The following is a 17302-nucleotide window of genomic DNA, read 5'->3' as shown; positions in this document are numbered from 1 at the left end:
TTCTGATGGGGGGTCTTCTTTTCAGTGCCTTGGCCATGATAGACAATGTACCTTTGTTGAGGGGAAGCATCAGTCTTTCCTAGAAGATTTTGAGCCACAGGGAGTCAAGAAAAATTCAAATCAAAATCAAAACAAAATAAGGGTGGGGCAGGGGGTTAGAAACCATCACAGGGTTTTAAATGTCCTTAAAAAGTAGAGTTGTAAAAGTAAGTTTTAGCACCATTCCAAAGAGGAAAAAGTACTTGAACACCAAAAAATAGAGAAGACTTTATCTATGGATAAAGAATACCATTATAAGTCAAATACATTTGTTTTTATGAAAGACTTAGTACATGTCCGTGTTTCTGTCTTTGAAGATTATGATCTATGATATGAGAGGCTGAGTGACTGGTCCACTTACACAGTGTTTAGGTGACTTCCCAACTTTACTGAGCCATTCACCTTCCCAGTATTTTATCAGCTCTGTCATTCTCCACCAGCCCTGACTAGTTTTATTTTCACACGCTGTCTGGTACCAAATCCCCTTATGCAGTGACCTTCCCAGCTCTAACTTGCTAAGTAAACCAGGGCAAATATGTGAATGAGAGATTTCCAGAGAAATCTCAGCTGTTGCAGGAAATGGAAGAGACACAGGGCTTTGGAACCAAACTGAAGACCTTGTTGTCAGCTAGGGAAGAGAAGTGTTTTCAGTTGGGAAACAACATAGGAAACAGCTATGAGATCTCTTGGACAAGGCGGTGACCTGAGAGTCAAGGACACTTAAATGTATTTGGCTCATTTGAGAATGAAGGTTGGACAGGATGTTGTATTTTGGCTTTGGTTAGCTATGACTGAGAAGAAAATGGGGCAACGTCTTTGGTTAGGAAAAGCAATAGCTACATAAACTATGAACTGATTTACAAATGAACCAGTGCTCTTTCACTAGAACCTTTAAAGGCCTTTAGGATATGACAGTGTCCCATCTGAGATGCCTCCTAGAGATGATCTTATCCAGGGATTCTCTACTACAGGGACCTTAAGATTCACAGGTGTTTGTTAATGCTGACTCCTAGGCCCAGCCCCAGTGACCATTCAGTGAGAGCAAGCACTTCCGGTGATTCTCACCAGCATGGGCCTCAGAACCACACTGTATTCTAGCCATTTCATTTTACAGATAGGGGTAAGCAACTGAGGTTCAGTGACTTAGGTAGGGTCACACAACTAATAAGCAGCTGAAATGGAAGTGGAATTAAAGTCTGCTCATTTCTAATCTTTTGCTATTTTCACTCTACTATGCTGACTTTTAATAGGAAAACTCTGGGCAAAAAAGTGCCCTAGCCCAATCAGTTGACTGGGTTTGTAGGCAAAGTGATATTTATATCCTCTATGACTCTTAGTGGCTTGTAAAAAGTTTCTACAGAACTCTGTGAAAAAGTATATATTTTTTAAAAGTACCATCCCACCCCACATTGTGGTGAATAACCAGATGAAAGCATTTTAGGGGTACCTGGGTGACGCAGACGGTTAAGCCACTAACTCTTGGTTTTTGGCTCAAGTCGCGATATCAGAGTCATGAGATCGAGCCTCCCAAGGGGCTCCATGCTCTGTGGGGAATCTGCTTGAGAGTCTCTCTCTCCCTCTCTCTGCGCCTCTCCCGCTCATGCTCTCTCTCTTTCAAGTAAATAGATAAATCTTAAGAAAAAAAGAAAGGAAGAAAGTCAGCATTTTAAATTCTTGGTGAATACATAACTTTTTCTAAGTTGAACTTCACAGTGAGCATGGACCTCCCAACCAAATGACTCTCTTAATACACAACATCCTGCAAGCAAGGCTGTCTTCCCGGCCCCCTTCCACAAATGGTCACGTGTGCTCATGGAGAGCCACCCTTCATCTCGAGCTTCCCGTTGCCTAGCTTCATAGGCTAAAGGTATGGGATGGTTTGGGAACCTTGGAGTTTTCTGATCTTTTGTTTGTGTGGTCTTCTCAGAATGGGAGAAGCTTTGCCATTCTCATATTTTTGCGTCTTTGCATCTTTATTCGAGAAAGTCAGAGTGGAACAGGGGTAAGGAGGCCGCCTGCGTGGAGACTCATTTCCTGCTGTCTTGGGATCCTACAGTTTGGTAGTGAAACCTTGCTGGCTTCTGCTGCTCCAGGCAACACTAATTTCAAGTCCTCTTTATTGTGTCAGGAGGGAAGGGGGTTAATCTTCATTGAGTACTTTGGTTGCAGGCATCAGGTTTGATCCTTTCACATGCGTTATTTCCACTGACCCCCAGAACAAGCCTTCAAGGGAGAACTTTTCGTCTCCTTTTTACAGAGAAACTGAGCTAGAGAAACGAGTTAATAACTTGTATTCAGTAGTAGTTTGAGACCAAATTTGCCATGTCCTCTGAGATGTAGGTGCCCTTTTTTTTTTTTTTTTTAACTTTAGGAATCAAATGAGGTGTTGGAAAATGAGGCCTTGCCTTAGTGATGAGTCTTTTGGCTTGCAATGAATGGTCCTTATTATCTTTCTCTCTGATTTTTCCCCAAGGATGACTGGATCTAGAATGTCATTTAGCTTACCTCCAAAGCTTACTAAATTACATATTAGAACACCACCTCCCACTCTGGGGCCAGGGACTTTAAGAAGGAGATGATGAGCTGCTTCTTGCTTTTTTCCTCTTGCTCTTGCCGTTATTTGGCTGAGAACTACTCCTGGCATGTGACTGTGATTCAGTAATGCTCCTTGCCCTGTCTGTGTGTGTGATTTGAATAGCACAGCTTGTCACACATGTGGCTGAAGCGGAGCCAGCTTGGAGAATTCGTCATCTGGTTGCTGTTGCCAGGGGAGTATGCCTGCCCAAGTAGTGCATTGCCTGGGCCCATGGTCTCTGCTTCTCCCCGAGATCTACTGTAGCTGAGAGGGTCACAACATGGTACGATGCTGGTTTGTATTTCAACCTAATTGGAGCAGAGTGTGCAGTAGGGCTTCAGACCCTTCTAAAATCTTTACAGCTTATGAAATTAGGTGTAGGGGGTTGGGAAACAGAGAGAGGATTTACATGATGGAGATATAGGGAAAAACAAATCAAATATGTCTCTAGGATTCAGTTGGAATTAGGTAATATCTGATGCTATTCCCATAACAGTTTATGATATGCTAAACATTGTCTAATGCATGATTGGTTGTCAACTGCTTTATAAGTCATTGAGCTTTTCTAATTTCTGCTGCTCTAAATAATTTGGAATTTTCAGTTACCCGAGAGTTGACATATGCACTCTTTCCTTCCCTCAACCTTCCTCTTACTCTGTTGCCCCTCTCTGCACACTTTCTCCCTGCTCCTCCCACCCCCATAACCTCTCCTGGATTTTTAAATCAATGGCTCCTGGCAACTGCCTGAGAGTTCAAATGTTTGAAGCAGAGATTTTCCACAGAGGGTATCTTTCTGAAAGTTTCCCTTCTTGGTTTGGCAGAGCTTAAGAATTCTGGCATCTAGGACAAAGAGCATGTGTGCTTAAGTCTTGGACCCTTGTTTTATTGTTACCAAAGGGACTATGATTTTGAGAACACCTTTCGAGAGCCAAGCTACAGTGGCTATACCCCACTGCCTACTTTCTCAGTCCTCAACTCAGAATTGGCAATGAGAGATTGAGCTGGGATTGTGATCCAGGACTCTAAGTAACAAAATTCTGAGTGTCAAAACTTTGGAATGAGGTTCATTGTTATAAACCTTAAAAAGTTAGAACAGAGGCACCCAGTATATCCGGTAGGGATTGAGAACAAATCACCCAAAACCCCTCCAGCCCTCATTTTCAGACTTCTTTGCTCTGCCTACCCAACCATTTATTAAGAGTTTCTTTTATACCAATTACTCTGCTAAGTGCTCTGTGGGCCTTCTCTTGTTCAAACCTCACAACTACCCTATGAGATAGATATTACTGGGTAGACTTCCAGCCTTTACACTGAAGTACATTGAAGTTTATAGAACTTCTAAAAATTGCTCTAACTCCCATGACTTCTAAGGATCCCTCTTGCCCCACGCACATACATACAATCCCTCTCCTACATTCCTGGGGCCATTATCCTCTACTGACTCCCCTGTTAAAGTAAGATTATTCATGCCTGCTGCTTGGAATTGCTTGCAGGAAATCTCTCCATTCAACCACTGTGGTGTGGCCACCCTCAATGGTTGTATTAGGTAGAACACTCCCCTCGAAGAGTGGAATGAGTCATTACCTTGAGGGAGCTTTTTCTATCTCTGTTAAATAATCATCGGTTATTTCTTATAACAGTGTGGTTCTATGTGGCAACAGAATACTCTTGAGGAAGAATGAGCTCCATGGGACCTCTCCCCATTCAGTCACGGGAAGTCCTGGCTCTTCCTCTCTCAGATTCCAAGTTCTGGAACTTTTCTAGCCAGCATCTTTTCCATGTTTTGGGTTTGACTTCAATGTGTGATATTTACAATGTCAAAGCAGAAGGAGAAAGGTTCTGTAGCATCTTGCCCACAGTGGGGACAGACCTGTACTTACCCATTCCTGGTCTCCTCAAGTGAGAACCTGCAGGACCAAGGAGGTACCATGGTACACCCTGTGGAGAGAACCTCTTCCCCCATGGATGATACAGAATGACATATCAATGATATTCAGCCATTTATTCTGTCCTTGCAAAGTCACTATCCCCACAGAGTAATCGATTTCATGGTTTACCTTTAAATTTCCTCTGAGTAGTCTGTTCTTCTTTGAATCTATTATGCCAGCATCCTAATGGAGATTGAGTGAATGTCTACTGGAATGGGAAAACTCTGGTGTTCTGTGTTCTCTTACAGGTCCATCCTTAGAGTACAGAGGTTTAGGAGATCCAGTGAAGTTTCTAACCTTTCAATAACCTCCCTTATACCAGACTGGTGTCCCTGATTTGTAGCTATTTATGCAGCATTCTGTCCACACATACTCTCCTATACTGCCCATGCACAGGAACATTGGGCTCTTCTTTGTGACTGATCTCTGTTTGCTACCTGTGACTCCATTCTAGCACTAGCCTTACCTTTTTATGCCTCCCTCTTCCCTTTTCTGATTTAAACCTCACTTCAAGATCCCTATAATTGGCTCTGCTAAGAGTATATTAGCACTTCATCCCATTGACCTGAGAAGGCCAGTCTAAGAACCAGCCTATAATCTCAGTTCAAAGTGAACAGCAGGCATTTCTACCAAAGGCTTCATTTGTGTCTAGGACCCTAGTGCGTATGGGTCTCATGACATGTCGTGTAATGTCCAAAGGCTAAATATTTTCAAAGAAAACTCACTGAAACAAGTTGGCTAAGTGACTGCCACAGCATCTGTGAAGTCTTTTTTTCCATTTCTGAAAAATCCTAATATTTTTCCTCAATTAAGAAATGGTATATGTTACAACTTAAAATCTTTAGCAATAAATCTTCTAAAGACTGCAGTTGTAATAATAGTCCTTTGCATGTGCTCTAGCCATAGACGTGGATCCTCTTATAACTCTTGTATTTTTATCTAGACTAGACCATTAAGTTTTCGTTGTATTGGAAACTTCCTTTTCCTTCCATCCCTCCCTCCTCTTTTTCTACCTTCAGATCTTTTCTGGGTAGATATGTGTGTCAAATTTTGGGAATGTGAAGTCAAATAAAGTCTAATTTCCTGCCCTGAAGAACCATAGGGGAGGGAGAATACTTAGTTGAGAGAGATGGCCATGTAACTACATACAAGTAGGTATTGAGAGAACTGTGACAGAGTACAGTGTGGTGTCAATATTAGGATGGTCAGAACTCTCAGCATGGAAGACCTGATCAGGGAAGGATTCAGAGGAGGCTATGGTGTTTGAGAGAAGTCTTGAATGGTGTATCAGGGCTTGCCAGGTAGAGGTAGATGGGGAAGGAGGCTGAGGAAGCAAAATGAACAAAGGCTCTAGGGTGGGAACTGCAAAGAAGTGGCACTTCTTCAGTGCTGTGGGGGAGGGTAAGTGTGGGTCTGTGCAATGGGTGGGGGCAGGGAAAATGGAATCTGTATATAAAGGCAAAGCAAAGAAAGGCAGGGCAAATCAGACTTGACCCTGAAAGCTCTCAGAAGCCCCACTGAGAGCTCTCACCTGGGCTGTGACATCAGATTGGTACTTATAAGGTTCTCTCAGGCAGAAGTTTGCCATATGGGTTTGAAATAGGATGGAAAGAAATGAGGGCCAGAACCAAAGCAGTGGCCATTGAGATGGAGAAGAAGGAAGAGATATGAGATGGTCAGGAGGGAGGAGCAACAGCATTTAAGCACGCAGAGAGAGCATCTGGAAGGAGGGCTTGTTTCTGATGGAAGTGAGTCGATGAGGTCATCACTCATTGAATGGGCTAGTTCAGGAGGACAAGCAGGTCTGGGAGGGAAAGAAGAGCTGGCCCTGCTTTATGTGATGGTTTGGCTGCTTCCATTCTTCCTCCCAGACCTCAATGACTGCTTTCAGTGATTAGCTTGGAGATCAGAAGGGATTTCTTATCATTGTGCAGAATCTTGAGTCAAAAATTTCTCTTTCCCTGTATACACCGCACTGTTGCTTCCAGCCACCCATATTCTCTTTTCTACCCTTGGTACTGTTTCTTTCTTTTAGAACCCTGAGTTCTAAAAAGACAATGGTCATCACAATGTATGGAAAATGAAGTTTGGAAACACCTGCAAGGGAAAGGGAAAGGTGCAAACTATTTGCATGCAAGCCCCTGAGCTCAGAGAGGAGAGGGCCCTATGGATAACTGTGTCTTCCTCTCCAGTGAATTCTGGCACATTAAAGTCCAGGGATGTGGAATCATTACCTAATTTACTACTAGTTTAGGCTTCAAGGTTTTCTAAAAGATCCCCATTGACAAATTGGGAATCAAGAATCCATGCCTTAGAGGGTTATGCAAATTGATTGCTTCTTTGCTCAGATCCCCTCTGCCTTTACCCTGCTCTGCTTGGTAACACACAGAACTGATCCTACAATCTACATTTCTCAGGCTCCCTTTCCATGATTCTGCTTAGTTTGGAGTCCTGAAAGGAGGGTGAAGGGCAGAAGTATGGGAGAAGTCGTGTATTTCAGCCTCCCTCTTTCTGCTTCCAGTGGTGTCTCAGATGGTGGTAACGCTAGTCCTTCTCCATGACCTTTGTGTGGTCTCAGCTCCACAAAGAGCTAGAGTTGGGCAACTCCATTTTCTGGGTCTAGTAACAACCTCTTCCCTTGCTCCTCCAGCCCCAAGGATGGTGGTGGCTTCCTACTGCTGCTAGTGTCTGGGTTGCCTCACTGCCCCTGTTTTCCTTTCAGCTCTTCCAACACATTTTTAACTAGTTCCCAACATTAAATTCTCTACCTTAAATTATGTGGGGTGAGTCCTGTTTTCATGATGGACCTTGACAGACATACTCTATATAACTCTCTGATTGGCACTTGGTTAACCTAAGACCCCAAGTACTTTCCATTGCTCCAGTTCCCCCAAAGAACTCCTCTGCCTACTGTGATTCTCCAGCCCTAAGTGTCAGGTTCTTAGGTTGAGCTGTCTTGGAAGGCAAACATTTTGTTTAGTGCTTCCTGAATGGCATGAGAAAAGGAGCTCTCTTGGCCCACTCTCCTTCCTGTGGGATTTTCCAAAATTTTCCAGTTGTATCTAAGCTCAGGAAACATTTTAATGTCTGGAAATATGTGTTGGGGAGAAGGGGTTGATGGTTTGAAACCAACAGAACCTCTTCTATAAGAGGTGTGTTGAAATGTTCCAGGGTCTGTATACACGCAAGACCCTGGTCCTCCCTTGTTGAAAACATGGTAGACTCCCATCCTAATGGGTTCATGTTGTGGAAGAGAAGTTGGCAACTTCTGAATGCAATGATGACATGGAACAGAGTAGCTCTAAAGGCCTGAATTCTCTGCAGGAGGGAAAGGATAGTTAAGTGGTTAATATTTGGATTCTAATTCAGATTCCACTTCAGATTCTATAAGGAGAATTCCATATTCTCCTTCTTTGGCCAATAATCATTGTTAAGATTGTCTAAATCATAAAAAATCTTTTCTAAGGCCAGTATTACTAATTTAATGAACTGGAACATTATGAGATTCTTGTGAGGATAAGCATCATCAAACAGCAGAGTCCATTACTGGTTTCCTCAACCAGGCCATGGCTTTCACTTTGCTATATCACCCACATTTCAGAGCAACTTTCAGAAAGGTCTCTTGGGGGATGAAGATTATTATTGTCTTAATGCATTCATCAGAGAAAAGTAGAAGTTGAGGAGCTAGAATTATGTACTTTATCAGATCCTTCAGTATTGGACCAAACAGTAAAAAGTAACCATCATTGCTAGTCTGTGAGGGCAAAACCCCAGAAATTGCTAAGAGACTCTTATATCACTATATCATTACACAGAACAGCTGAAACTCCATCCTTTGAAGAATGACTCTGAACGTAATCACATATTGATTTATTTGGGATGTGAAGGAAGTTCCCCCAATTTTTTTTTTGGCATAGTACCTGCTAACTAGGATACTTGGGTGGTTATTTGATGATGCACAGAACTTTATAGAACTTGGGGTCAGGTATATATTTTATATTAGAAGGAGAAGGAATTTAATGAAAAGGAAGCAGGTGGTGTACACCAATGCAAGTAGTTCGGGTGTTCCTGAAATGCGCAGCATTGTATGGCATTGTTACTCTTCCTCCTAAATTTTTCCATTAGTCTAAAACAGAGCCAATGGAGTGAATTAGAGCCCCAGAAGTAATATGAGAGGATTTTTCCATCTGAACACCCCAAAAAGTGAGGATGATTTTGTTTATTATGTCAGAGATTAAAATTAATGCATGGATTCTGACATATATCATAATTACATAAGCCTAGTCTTCACCTCCAGGTAGCTAGAAAGAAGAGAATCTCCACTGTGAAAAAGATAGTGCTATTTTAGAATTAAATTCTAGCTTTGTCTCTAATTAGATACCTTATCTTGGGCAAACAACTGTGAGTCTTAGGTTCCTCTTCTATGAAACAGTTAATGATCCAGAAGAAGAAGCAATGTCATGCTATACCTCATTTATTATTTTGTACAATGTTCATGATAGGGCTTGCCACATCATTTGTTTGTGCTACACCATAGGATACAACTCTAGCATTCAGTTCAACTATTTATTTGGCCAATGGCTTCTTCCTGTAATGCTTCTTGACCAGAGATCAGAGGAAAGCCTCTTGGAATTCACTTGCAGAGCTTGTTAAAAATTCAGATTACTGGGCCTTCTCAGGCTAAATCATAGTGCCAGGGGTGGGCCTAGAAACCTGCATTTTTATACACTCTCCAGGTGACTCTTAGGCACACTAGAATCTGAGCTCCACTGCCAACCAATAGTACTTGCGTACTCTCTGATGGGATGTCCTATAGCTCCCTTTGCCCTCTGCGTCCAGTTTGCCGCCTGGGTCTTAGCTCTGAGCCTACTACTGGCTGATTTGGTCACACCTTTTATCTATCTAGGACTGTTTACTTATTTATAAAGTACAGGGGCTAGAATTCTTGGGTTCTAAAAGTCCATGAAAATAGTTCTGTAGTAACCTGTAAGAGTCATTGCACCTACCTTAACAAATACTGTTTCTTGAGTGACTGTTCTGTGCTGGGTCTTGTTTGACTTGTACATGTGCTTCATTTATTCTTTACAGTAACCTATGATAATCCATATGGTCATTCATGCTTGACACTTAAAGAGCTGAGGCTTGGAAAAGTCAAGTCACTTGTCTAAGACTACTTAGTTAATAAACGGAGCTGCAATACAGTGGGATTAAGCTGGGGCCATAAATACATGAAGAATTGCCTGGGTTCCTTTGCACCCCCCCAAGCTTCTAAAAGCCTGGGGCTTGTCCAGCATGCAGCTCATTCACTCTATGTTCCACTCTCCCAGCAGAGGAGCCTGGTTTTGGTTTCCTTAGATGTTTACTTGGCCTCTTGCTTAAGCATTTGCCTTTCCTATTCAATAACAGTGAAAGGACCAAAAAAAAAAAAAAAAAAAAAAAAAATCCCAGGGCTGGAAACATTTTGTTTCCTACAAAAAGAATATTTTGCAGCCAGCTCTGTGGTTGAAAGTATTTTTCCTGTGGTCTGGAGATGGGTTGGATCCCATCTCTTCTTGGCCGGTGTCTGAGAACTTAGCCTGTGGCTTCCCATCGAGTCAGTGCACAGTACACTGCATTTTTTAAGCGAGTGTCTAGTGATGTTGAGTGTGTGCACAAGTGGACTGATAGTCTGGGTGTATAAGAATGCGTACACGTACCTCTGGTGTTCTCAGAGCAGAGAACCTGGGAGTGGTTTTCCACATGCTGTACATATCAACATAGCTTTTAAATTTTCATCACTCACGCAACAACCAAACAAATTCAGATGCTGACAAAATGAGAGGAGAGTGATACGTGAGCCTTGTGTGGATTTGCAAGTAATCAGAAAGCCGAGGAATCTGAGATTTTGACCTGTCACATTTCTTTCCATCTTTAAATGTTCAAAACCAAGATGTGGGGTTGGTTTGATTAGATGGCGGGGTGGTCTGGGGGTGATGTAGGAAATGGGAATTCTGAGGTTGGCCTACAGCCTGGCCGCCGGCAGAGTGTAAGACACCAACTTTTGCCCAGCCTTGCACAAGTCTCTTCTTAAGAACGCATTTTCCTGTCTAAAAACATAAACTTGTTTAAAACAAAACAAAACAAAACAGCTGTGTGCTTCAAATAGTAAAAGCTCTTCTAGTAAAAGATGAATTTTGAGCATTCAAACAGAATTCACAGATAAGTATTGCTAGCCCTAGGTACCTTTCCTTTACTCATAATGTAGTATTTACTCATAATCTCATAATTGAGATGTTTCCAGTAAGACTTTGGAGTGTGTGGTAATGCCTAGAACTTTCCAGCCCGATTTCCTCTGTTTGTGTTTTACCTGCCTGGAACGTCCTTCACTTGAAAAAATTCTACTTTTTCTTTGTGGCCTGGCCTTGATGATATCTTTTTTTTTTTTTTTTTTTTTTTCAATATCCTTCTCAACCAGCATAAAGGAATGGCTCTCTTCATTTCCTTTGCACATGGTTGTAAATGCAATTACCTGCTACCATTTCCCTGCCACGTTAGGTGTTCAGCTAAATTGGAAGGCAGGGTTGACTCACTCTTCAAAGTCCCAGCAGAGAGCACATGCCCCACATGTATTTGTTGACTTAAAGGAAATAAACGTCTCCAAGACAAGCTACTATTTGTAACTTCAGAATTCTCTGGTCTAAGTCCTCTATGTAGCTTTCCATCTGGGGACATTTTTGGAACTCAAAGCATCATGGCATCCAGGGAGAGAAGCTGTAGTCACTGGATTTGGGGGGCACTATGTCAATAAATAGTAAATCCCAAGTGTGGAAGGACTTAAGACTTTTGTTTGTTTGTTTGTTTGTATGTTTTAGCTGAGGGCAGATGTTGGGGAAGATTTGAAAAGCTATTGGGATAGAAACTAAACCATCAAGGGTGCTTCATTTCAAGGGGGCCAGGATTGAGACAGGGTGGACCCCAGCCCAAACACTGGCTGCAGGGCTGTACCTACCCTGGGATGCGGCCACTGGGCCATCCAAGTCAGCTCGTGGGAAAGAATCACCACAAGGAGATCAGGGTTCACCAGTGGGGAGAAGCTGGCATTTGCTCCATTTCATCACACAGGGCAGTGGAGCTATTCTCACGGTAGGGTTTGGGGTGGGGTTGGGGTAGTGGTGGTGAATTTAGTAAACCAGTTTTCCGATGACGGGGATGTTTCTGTTTTTACCCCTTAACAAAGAGACAACAACCCAAATAACAGATCCCTCAGTACGTTGAATGCCAAGGCTAAATGAACTGGTGGAACTTTGTGGCTTTGGCTCTTGGCTTGCAGGCGTATCCATGCATTGGGGCCATGGCTTGGCAGTAGACAAAGCGGCTGTGTGGGTCCTCAGGGAGCTCTCTGGCTCTGTGGTTTTCTTTGATATGCAATTGAACTTTGGCAAATTTTTCTTCTCAAGTCTGTGTTTATGAGGTCCAGAGGTAGGCAGAGACCCTCATTATGGAGCCCAAAGCCAACAGCAAACTAGAACTACAGGATGTCCTCCCACATTCACACTTTGCTGGTAGGCTAAATAGCTGGCCCACAGGCTTACAAGAAAGGGGCAAGCTAGGAAAGAAGACCACTGGCTTCTCTTCCCAGCCTCACAGGGCTCTGAGCTTCACCCAGCACTGAGCACATCTACCAAGGGCTTAACCACTTACCATCATGCATGTAATTAGCTGTTTAATTACCACAGCTTTGTACCGTAGCTACTAATATCCCCATTTCACAGGTGAGGAAACTAAGGCACAGAGAGGTTAAGTCATTGTTAATTATTGTTGTTCTTAATTATCGTCCGCTAAATTAAGGTACAACTCTGCAGATATATCTTAAAATCAACTCGCTTTCCTGAATCCCTGCCTCCTCAGTCTGTCTCACAGGGCCACAGATTGAAACACTACTGGATGCAGTATACTTCTCATTCTTAAGTGTAGAATTAAATATAACTAGGCATTGGGCATTTTCAAGTTATATTGTTCTTATGCTGGTAAATCTATAATTAGGACTTTTCCAAAGTCATGAACAGGTATATATAGAAAGTGATCAATTCAAAGAACGAGTGAGATTGCCCATGCTACTAAATCTGTACAGGAGAGGGAAAGCAAAATGGTGTTGGGCTGAGAGGCGTGTAGGAAGTTGGAGGCAGAGATTCCACCAAGATCAAACCAATGGACTTCAGAGGGCCTGAAGATGAGGCTGAGCACTGTGGCTTGCATCTAGGCTATGCCTATGCACCTTCTTTCCTACCCATTTCTGTAGGAAAGAGTTTTTGTGCTTTCTACAGCCACCCCAGGCCATGCTGGTAATATTAACAGCTGCCATTTTTGTGACCAGCACATGAAAAGAGCTATACAAACATTTTCTTTACAGTATACTATGAGGTTGGTTTTTACAACAACACCATGAAGTGGGTATGATTACCCTGATCTTCCAAATAGGGAAATCAGCTCAGGGAAGTTAAAAAATGTCTTAAAGCTTGGGCGCCTGGGTGGCTCAGTGGGTTAAAGCCTCTGCCTTTGGCTTAGGCTCTGGTCCCAGGGTTCTGGGACCGAGCCCCACATTAGGCTCCCTGCCGAGCAGAGAGCCTTCGGCTCAGGTCGTGATCTCAGTGTCCTGGGATCGAGCCCCACATCATACTCTCTGCTCGGCAGGGAGCCTGCTTCCTCCTCTTTCTGCCTGCCTCTCTGCCTACTTGTAATCTCTGTCTGTCAAATAAATAAATGAAATCTATTTTTTAAAAAATGTTTTAAAGCTTAACAACATTCAGTAAACAGTAGAAAAAGGAGCCAAGCTCAGGTCTAACTCTAAAGTGATTTTAGCCACTAGATTGTTTTGCTTCCTAAAGGGCATGTACACATCTGGTGTTTTTGCTTTCCCTTGATCTCTTACCCCTTCTTTTCAATCCTGCACCCTGATTTTCTTATAAGGAAATGCCCCTCTTCAAGTTTCAGCCTGGATTATCTAGGTAGGGCTGATTGTACCCGCTGTCTAGAGGTCTGACGAAGGAAGAATCACATACCATTTTTATAGAGATTGGTTTGCAGTAATCAGTTAACCCAAGCTAAGCCGATTAGAGTAAACCCAGGACTTTGCTGGAACAATTGGAGTTGCTAAATTGGTAGAATGTAAGCCTGGAGCTCTCGGTGGCCATCTTGGACACTGTGTAGAGGGAACCCACTTGAGAATGACAATGAAGTCAACCTAAAGGGAAACAAAACCACGAGATTGAGAGAATGTTTCGTGGGGAAGAAGAAGTCCTGAGGTCATCATTTAAGGCCCTGGGTCCAACTGTGCCTCAGGTCAGTTACCCCCGAACATTCCAGTTACATAAGCCAGTAAGTTTCCTTTCTCGTTTAGTCTCAGTTGCATCTCTGTGATTATAACAGAAAGAGTACAGAATAATATACACACAGGCCGCTCATAGTTATGTACAAATGTGATGGCAGAAAAATTCTAAGGAGAAACTTTATTATTAAATTGGTGTTTATATCCTCCCGTTAGGTAAAGGCAAGTTATGATTACTCATGTTCACCTTCTACCTTTCTAGATGATTCCATTCCTCACTTTTTCTCTTCCTCCTTTTATGTTTGCTTTTTCCTTCCTTGATTTTCTTTTCTTATTTTCATTATTCACCTCCACAACTATAGAGAGAAAAAAGGATGAAATTTTTATGAAACAGCTTTCCTGGTTTATAAGGCTCTTTGAAAAGGTTCAGATAAAGAGTAAGTTAAAAATAATGACTTAAAAGCAATTAAAAAAATCACTTCAGGGTTTTAGTTAGCTGTGCCTTCTTTGCCACATATTAAGCTTTATGAAAGTCCTTGATGTCATTTCTTCCATGGCAAAAATACAACCTTTTCTGGTTTAGTCTCACTTAATCATTAGTGATGGGCTGTAAAATATTCTTTCCAGTTCAAAAGTGGCATCAAATAAGTAACTGAGATGACATTAGTAATAATTTGGGAAATGTGGTCATTTGGCAAGCTGGCATTTACTGAACATGTCCCATGTGCTGGACTAGGCTCTGGAAAAAGCCGGGAGAATAAAATACAGTTTCAAAATCTAGCTGGATTGGCAAGCCTAGGAACCACTGACCACAATGTAGTGTGATGAGCAGGATGATAGTAAAAACATTTCACAACTAGTTCTACACAAGAAAGGACCTGGGGGGTGCCTGGGTGGCTCAGTGGATTAAAGCCTCTGCCTTCGGCTCAGGTCGTGATCTCAGTGTCCTGGGATCGAGCCCCACATCATACTCTCTGCTCAGCGGGGAGCCTGCTTCCCTTCCTCTCTCTCTCTGCCTGCCTCTCTGCCTACTTGTGATCTCTATCAAGTAAATATAATCTTAAAAAAAAGAAAGAAAGAAAGAAAAGAAAAGAAATAAAGAAAAGGCCCCGGTGCAACGGATGCCAGGGTTTGGGAGAAGTGGGTTGTGGAGCCACCCCCACCCCCCACACTGTGCCTTAATTTCTGGGTCATGTAGGAGGGTCCTGGGCCAGTGAAGCAATGGGGTCCTTGAGGACTATATGAAAAGCAACATTCTGCCAAATGACACGGCATTATTTTAGTATTTTTGACAACGGGAATGGACTGAGTAAGCCTGGGAGTCATTTGATAATCGAGGCCTCATAATGGAGGCAAAGAGAGGGGTGACTTTACACAGAGGAGGTGACTTTTAGGTGGAGTTTTACCATAGTTCATTCAGGGGAGAGAGAACAGCCCCTGTAGAGTAAAGGTGTGCCTGACATGTTCAATCGGCAGAATCAGGTTGAGCGATCAGGAGGGAGAGAGAAGAGGAGAGACTGGAGCAATGAGTTGGCCCAGGTTGGGAAGGACTCACAGAAGAGTTTTGAAAAGAAGACACTAGGGAGCCAGGCATGGCTTTCAAGAGGCTATGAATGTGGTAGTCTGGGGGTAAGGACCGTTGGGTTATATGCAGGAGTCTCGCTTGTCTGATGGAGAGAGAAAACTCACATTAAGGTTGTGTAGCTGTATGAACCATATACTCTACCAGGAGACCTCTAATCTGGAAAAGCAAGAAGAACAGGCATTTAAGCCCCCAAAGCCTCAGACCGTTGTTCGTCCTGAAGCAAGGAGCTGGGAAGCGAGTATTTTTCAGCGTGTGTCATCTTCCGGATTCCTGAGGCCTTCTGGGTTACTTCAAAGCTGGCCATTTAGCTTCTTATGAGCAAGCACCTCACCATATCCATCTTTGTTTTCCCTAATGTCTAGCCCAGTACCTGGGACATAGGAGGTTCTCAGTAAATATTTGTTGAATTAGTATAACATTAAATAAGTCATTCAGCCCTAAGTAAACACTGCTTATACTTATTGTAAATATAATGGCCTTATATAATTACAAAGTGTGTCTGCCCTTTTTAGGTCCTGTATTTTCATTCTGGCATGATCTGCTTTCAGTAGCATTCAGCTAGAGCCTCTGCCTGCTCAAGAGAAAACTTCTGGTAGCAATGAATTGCACATCCTGGGTAGATTGCTGCCTGAGAACACACACCCTCTCTTTAACTTGACTTTTCCTACCTGTACAAGAGACAGGATGCTTCTGTTTATTTGTTCTGTGATGGGAAACATAAAAGTAATGCATACTTGTGGCAGAATAATCAACCAATGTAGAGTAATACAGAGTAGGAGGGAAAATCCCCCGAAAGTATATAATCTTCTAGACTTTTTCTATTTGTATATGAAAATATGTGTGTGCTCACGACATCTAATGTTCTGTAACCTGCTTTCTGAATCATCTTTACATTTTGGAGAATCTTGCCGTGTAAATATAGTTACTAATCTTTTTTTCATAGCAGCATAGTGTTCTGTGGTGTGGCTATAACAGAAATGTGGTCAAGAGGGTGATGACACGAAAATGAATGAAATATTGTGTTTCTTAAACTCAAAATACTTTAGGTATTTTTGGTTTTAATTAAAGAAACAAATAACTCTGAGCCACACTAGAGAAGCAACAGTCTTTAGTTTCACTTCAGAAATAGCTGATTTAAGTCTGTTATTCTAGTAGGGATGCTTTGCTTCATTGTTAACCTTATCTAACTAAGCCCTGCTACCTGGAAACCCCAAATTGCATAGCGAACATGATACAAATACTCCGTAAAAGTTGTTCTGTACTAGTTTGGATTAGTGGATCTTTAAATGTAGTTGTTTTTAAATGTCTTTTAATAAGGCCCACCTTAATTGGTGCCCTCTCTTGATCCTGATTTCAAAGGGGAAGATGGCTTAGAAAATGGCTCAGGTCTCACCAAATAATCCAAGCTTAGAACCATGAGATTCCTTTAGGCTCACCCCCTCTTTCATTCCTCCCCTTTCATCCCCCCCCCCCCCAAGATCATGCTCCCTCATCATGTGACTTCTGAGTCTGGGATTCTAGTGCCCACAGGACTGAGGTCTCCCTGCTTGACTCTTGAGTTGCTAAACCTGGCTTTTGTTTTTGTTTTTTGCTTCCATTTTCTTTTGTCACCTTTCTCCCTCTTTGGTATCTCAGTTTTTACAGAGTCATGGCTGGCTACCCAAGGGGTGAACCACTGCCTGCCTGGGTAGCCAGGGATCTAAGGCGTCATTAGGGCGGTTACCTCTAATTCATTCCTCCTTCTGGGTTAGAACTCTGCCTGAGCACTGAGAAAACTCTTCAGTGTGTGGGCTCTTGTCTCTGTGAAAAAAGCTTTTGTCCTGTAGTCATTAGGCAGAGCTCTAGTTTACTTCTAAAACATGATTAAATCC

At 42.5% G+C, this 17302-nt stretch overlaps 1 protein-coding gene across 3 annotated transcripts in view; it reads left to right on the top strand.

Moving 5' to 3' along the window:
- The window catches only part of RAD51B (RAD51 paralog B), a 681452-nt gene that overhangs the window by 524901 nt on the left and 139249 nt on the right, over positions 1 to 17302 (top strand). The gene's annotated exons all lie outside the window — the stretch shown is intronic.

The sequence above is a fragment of the Mustela nivalis genome, assembly GCF_964662115.1.
Source record: "Mustela nivalis genome assembly, chromosome: 6".
NCBI lineage: Eukaryota > Metazoa > Chordata > Mammalia > Carnivora > Mustelidae > Mustela > Mustela nivalis.
The sequence above is the reverse complement of the archived record's forward strand: the minus strand, read 5'-3'. Positions and strand labels throughout refer to the sequence as shown.